This window comes from Suricata suricatta, chromosome 11 (assembly GCF_006229205.1).
Source record: "Suricata suricatta isolate VVHF042 chromosome 11, meerkat_22Aug2017_6uvM2_HiC, whole genome shotgun sequence".
In the NCBI taxonomy this organism is placed as follows: Eukaryota; Metazoa; Chordata; class Mammalia; order Carnivora; family Herpestidae; genus Suricata; species Suricata suricatta.
Window position 1 is genome coordinate 8,893,748 of NC_043710.1, and position 6,236 is coordinate 8,899,983.

Here is a 6,236-nt window from a genome sequence, read left to right on the forward strand (position 1 = left end):
ACAAAGGATCGCGTGTTCAGAGTTTAGAGTCCAGGTGAGCAGGTGGGAAATGAGTTCGGAGCCCTAACAAATAAGTGAATCGGTAAGTGTGGAGACTCAGAGCCCTCCCTCCCATTAGTCACATGCGCCTTGTTCTGCAACTCTCCATGTATGTCCCATTGTTTCCCCTGCTAGACTGTAAGCTCCTCAGGTGAGTGGGACAGGAGTCCTCCAAAAGGACCCCATCCCTGCCCCCCCAGAACTCAGCATCATTGCAGACTGGGGTGCTCACGAAAAATTGTCGCATTGGCTTGGAGGTCCGAAGCCACCTGCCCAGTGACCTGTAGGGCAGCAGAAGAACAAGGAAGTTGAAGGGACAGGACAGAGGATTAGACACACTTGGGTACCCACCTGTTGGAAAATCAGTCTTTTTATTTGCAAGACTCAGAAGAGAAAGCCTAGGCAGCTAAACCTCGGATCAGGGGCATCTGGTATCTTGGCACCTGGACCCCAGAAGGAACTGGGTATTTGAGGCCAGGATAGAGTGTTGATGTTGGCGAAGCAGGTCAGGGCTTTAGGTTCCACGAGCTTTTGCATCCTTGCTCTCCTGCTGAAGTTAGAGCTGTGACCGGGGGCTGGGCACTCGGGACTCAGGAATCCCAGCAGGGCCATCCTGGGTCGGAGGGGGGCTCTCCTTGGGCCTCTTGTTCTCGCTTTGAGAAATTATATCACCACCAGCTGGTGTGTGTAGCTGTGGACCATGGTATATGCAAGCATGTTCTACAGTGGTTGTGACAAATGGCCACAAACTTAGTAGCTTAAAACAACACAAGTTCGTTACCTTGCAAAGGTCAAGATAACTTGAAGCTTCAGGAGCTTCTGGAGGTCAAGTCTAAAATGAGTCCTACAGGGGCACCTGAGTGGCTCAGTCGGTTAAGCTTCTGACTTCGTCTCAGATCATGATCTTACAGTTGGTGGGTTCGAGCCCTGTGTCAGGCTCTGTGCTGAATGCCTGCTCAGAGCCTGGAACCTTCTTCAGATTCTGTGTCTCCTTCTCTCTCTGACCCTCCCGGCTCTTGCTCTGTCTTACTCTATCTCTCAAAAAATAAATAAACGTATAAAAAATTAAAATAAATAAATAAACAAACAAATAAATAAAATGAGTCCTACAGCAGCTGGAAAAGTGTGGCTGGGGCCATGTTCCTTCTAGAGACTCTCGGGGAGAATCAGCTCCTTGGCTTTTCTGGATCGTGGGGCTCCCCACATTCCTCTGCCCGTAACCACATCACTCTGGCTTATGACTGTTTTCACATTTCCAGACTCTTCGGCAACTGCCCATCTTTGTAATGATAGTTGTGATTACATCAGACCCATCCAATCGAATCTTGTCTCAAAATCCCCAACTTAATCACAAATGCAAGATCCCTTTTGCCTCGACATATTCACGGTGTGGGGGGGGTGCATTATTCACCCTACCGCAGTGCGCCACCGAAGGACAAACATGGCAAATAGTTTTCATTACGAAAGATTTTAAGCTTACAGGAAAAGGTACAGACGATAATGGTACACACAGAGATCAGTGCGCCTACAGCCAACCTCAACATTGTGCCATAGGTCGCTTTTATTTTTGAAGTAAGGAAATACGAATACGCAATATAGCAGATTCAGTAGAAGCCTCAGTGTAACTCTCCCCAAACGTCTCCTCCCTTTGAGAGAATGCAGGCATTTTCTGAAATTTGGCTTTAGCATCTGCATGCATGGCTGTCTATTTTTAGTCTCTTTTTGCTGAGCTCAAGTCACTGAGATCCAGTGAGTTACAGGCCCATCGGATGTGACACCAGGAGAATCAGTTGCAGGAAACTTCCGTGGCCCACCGGAGGCACCATCCCACTCAAAGGACACCAGGAGGGCCTGGGGGAGGGGGAGGGGAGAGGTGAGAATTGGCCATTCACTCAAGGAGAGTGTGCCACCAAGGGAAGGGTCCCTCCTGTAAGATTTAATAGATGGAGGCAGAGACGAGAGGAAAGAAAGAGACCAAGTTATGGAACCAAGAAAGCCTTTTTTGGGATCTGCGATTCCCGGGCGAGGTTCCGTGACTCCGGGAGAGGGGAGTCCGGGAAGTCACGCCTGGTACGGAGGAGCGAGGTATTTTATGGGTGAAAGACTTCCGGTCCAGTCCTGGGAGGGCAGACCACCAAATAAGGGCACTTTAGGGACGTGGTGGGATGGGATAGGTTGCCTCCTCTGTCAGGGTGATGGGAAGCTGGGGCTTCATGATTGGCTGTTTTCAAACTGGCACGGGACATTCCAGGTCTGCAGGTGAGGGGTGGGGGTCATCGGTGCATGGTGTTTTTCTCCCGCCCACAGCAAAATGACCGCTCGGTTGCCTCTTAAGGTAACTCTTACACCTCTAAAGTGTAACATGGTCCTTAAATGCAAGCAACCCCCTCCCCACCTGAGGCTCGGTTTTGATGCTGGAGGGAACATGGGCAGAGTGAGCCCCCCAAGCCCCAAGACCGATATGATGGCCTCCCATGTAGATTTCCACCCTGCCCCCCACTTTGGAACTTAACCCTCACCTAAGACGTAAGCCCAAGGAAAGGAACTGAGCCTTAAAGAGAAGAAGGAAGAACAGGGAGGAGTGTGTGTGTGTGTGTGTGTGTGTGTGTGTGTGTGTGTGTGTGTGTAAGGGTGGGGTGAGGGGTGGGGGGACAAGAACTTTCCAGGCTGAGGCAACAGCTCTTACAGAGCATGGTAAGGGGGGGTGTGGTGTGGCTGATGCATTAATTAGAAGGAGAAGAGAGCCAGTGGGGACCAGGCCCCCCAGGGCCCTGGGTGCGGTTCTCCTCTCCGGGAAACAGGGAAGCCAGCCTCAGGCAGAGGGTAAGGTCCATCAGCCTGAGTGAGAATTGTGGTCATGTCACCTTTTGGCTGGCGTGACCCCTTGGAGGTTACTCAGCATCTTTTGCTCCTTTGCTCCCGTTTCCTCATCTGTAAAACCTACAGAATACTTGTCAGACTTGTTCAGAGAACTGAATGAGAGAAGGTAACACTAACAGCGTTCCCATGGCCACCATTCTATTTTTGCTCATTATTATTGTCATTGAAGGTGTGCCCCCAGGGGAGAGGTAGGACCGTCCTCGCCTGGCACAGGGAGGAGAGGATTTGTGGCTCCAGGAGTCTGTGGGCAGATCCTTTCTTGGCTGGCTGTATAGGAGCTTTCAGGAAAGCCCGAGGCAGGGTGGGTGGTGAAAACTTCCCAGCAGCTCTGCCTCCAGGGGAGCCAGGGAGAAAAACCAAACTTTCCAGAGGCCAGGGCTGCCAGCTCTCTGGGATCCCCCCACCCCCAAAACCACAGTGTAGCCCGGTGCCCACCCACCTCTCTGCTCCAGCAGCAGGAAGCGAGCTAGAAGGGGCTGACAGCAGGTGGATGGGCTTAGGAACTTGGATCTTTTCCCTATTCTGCATGGCTCAAGGTGGGATTTCCTCGGATTCATCTGTGCCTCCCTTGTGCCCCCTGTCTCCCCCTCCACGCCCCATACCTGGAGTCCAGAGAAGCCACATGACTTTGAGCTGCTGTCAGCACCCCCGGGGTCTCTGGTTGCCATTTCTGGGGATGTGTTATGTAAGGTGGAGGCTCCCAGCTCCGCACTGCTGACTGCGCATGAAAGAGGGCCCCTCACGGCCCAGGAAGGCTCCTGTTTCTGAGAAGAGACTCAGAGACCAGGGGCCTGGGCATTGCCGGTTCCCCATGAACATAGAGTGCCCTGGTCCTGGATGAAGGTTCAGAGCAGTGCCCTCAGGGAGTGGGGCGAGACGCAGGGACACACAGCCCGTGAGTGGCAGAGCTGGGACTGCAGCCCAGGCTGTTTATCTGACTCCCTATCCACGGCTGGGGCCACCTCCTGCCCCTGCCCCCCACCTGGTGCTCAGCTCGGGGGCGACATCTCCAACACCTCATGTGACCAAGACCCAGGGCTGAAGCTGGGAATGGTCCTTAGGCTCTGTAGTGGGGAGGGTACACAGACACCGTACCCTGAGACCTCACTGCCAGAACGCCCGTGCCCCCCAAGCCCCAGCTCAAGCCCCAGGGAAAGTGACCTTCCTTCTCTCTCCTCTGGAATCTTTGGCTGCAGGAAACAAAAATTTGGCTTATGGTGGAAGACTGGAAAAGGAGACCCTCCTTCTAGGGAAAAATGAGAACTTTGTCCTTAAAGTGGACATGACTGATACCATAGTTAGAAATGTATTCAGCCACAAATAATAATAATAATAATAATAATAATAATAATAATAATGATAAAGAAACCCTGACCAACAATGTCTTAAAGAAATCATTGTTTATTTTTCTCATATATTGTTATGCCCAGATTTTTAATATCATCCCCCAAAACCAGAAACCGCCAGGGAGACCGAGTCACGCATGCAAAAGCAAAGGGCTTTATTACGGGCTTAGGCTCGCAGGACCTAAGCTCGGGCTCACAGACTTTACCAGCGCAGTGGATCCATGCTGAGAGCCCCGAACAAAGAGGGGGTAGGGCCTTTATGGGCTTGGGAAGGGGGAGTTACAGGAAATTGTGACACAGGTACAGTGACCCAGTCACTGTCGCCTATCAATACTGGCAGTAACTTTAACCATGCATTGTTACTTTTGGTGGGAGCCAATCACAACATTTAGAGTTTTGACCAAATACAGAGTGGGCCCAGGACCCTCACGTAGGGCGTGACCAGCCTTAAGCAATAGGTGATTATCTATAACTTCTATTTCTAGGCCTGCCCTTAGAAATGTTAAAGGTGTTAGCTGGCCTTTCCTGATTGGGTGTTACAAGGGGGGGTCCCTCCTTCCATGGGCATTGTGTGCCCTTCTATTGTCTAATGATTCTGAGAAGCCGAATTCAGACCTGCGTCCTTACAATATGATGACAAGGCTCTGGGCTGGGGTCTTTCTTATTCTCTTAGCTTTGGCCTCATGGTGTCAAGATGGTTGCAGCAGCCCCGTACCTCACATTTTTATACCATGTTCAGAAGCAGGAAGCAGGGGGTGATACCAGGCTGAGTTTCTTCCTTATCAGCAAGCAAAGACTATTTTCAAGAACCCAGCCCTTTCTTCACATCATTGGCCAGAGGGGTTATAAAGTCCTCTACAACGAAACCGGAAGGGGTGTATATGGCCATCCCAAGCTTTGCAGTGAGAGATTTGGGGGATGACACTGAATCAGTTGACTCCAAGTAACTGTCACAACTGACCAGCTCAAGGGCTCCTGGTTTTGAGCAACTAGACCCGGGTGCAAAATTTATATGATTTTCTGGTGGAGGCACCAGAGATTGACCTGCAAAGCTGCGCAAAGTTCTTCTGGTTTGGACGGGAAAAGAGAGTTTAAAACTTGTGCCTCAGTGTGACAAACTTCTGGGATGAGACTTCACTTTCAGATGGCGTTCCAGACGTTGATTAAGGTGTAATAAAGCACCCCAGGGGCGCCTGGGTGGCTCAGTTGGTCGAAAGTCCAACTTCAGCTCAGGTGGTGATCTCACAGTGAGTGAGTTCGAGCCCAGAGTCGGGCTCTGGGCTGTCAGTGCAGAGCCTGCTTCTGATCTTCTGTCTCCTTCTCTCTCTGCCCCTCCCCCACCTCTCTCAAAAATAACCATTAAAAAAAAACCCCAAATGTAATGGCTTAAACAGGATAATTTATTATTGTCGCTCATGGTCTAGGAGTCCGCTGCTCAGTGGGGCCATTCTTACCTCGGGTCTCATGAGGCTGCAGGGGCGGCCGGAGTCCATCTGTAGGTTTCTCTATCTCCATGTCCGGCTCCTGTGCTGGGACAGCTGGGGACACCAAGCGTCTCTCTCTCTGTGTGTTCTCTCCACTGGACTCGCCTGGGCATCCTCACAAAGGTCCTGGGACTGTTAAAGTTGTTTCAAGACAGTTGGCTTCACCCTAAACAAATGTCCAAAGACCGTTTCCATGGAAACCTTGCAAAACTTCTTGGGGCCTTGCCTTGGAAGACCTGGAACATCACTTCTACCTCGAGTGGAAGGAAGGAAGACCCACTGGAACCCTAGGTGGGGGAGGGGCCATTGAACTCCACGTCCTGGAGGGAGGGGAGGACTTGGTGGCCACCATGGTGATCAGAGGTCAGAGGTGACCTCAGTGTGGCTCATCTTCACTGAGGGAGGATTAGTGCGGCCTTTGTCCGATGCACAGAGAGGCCCTGAGGGGAGGAAATAAGCAAGGAGTGACGTCAGAAGAGGGACCCGC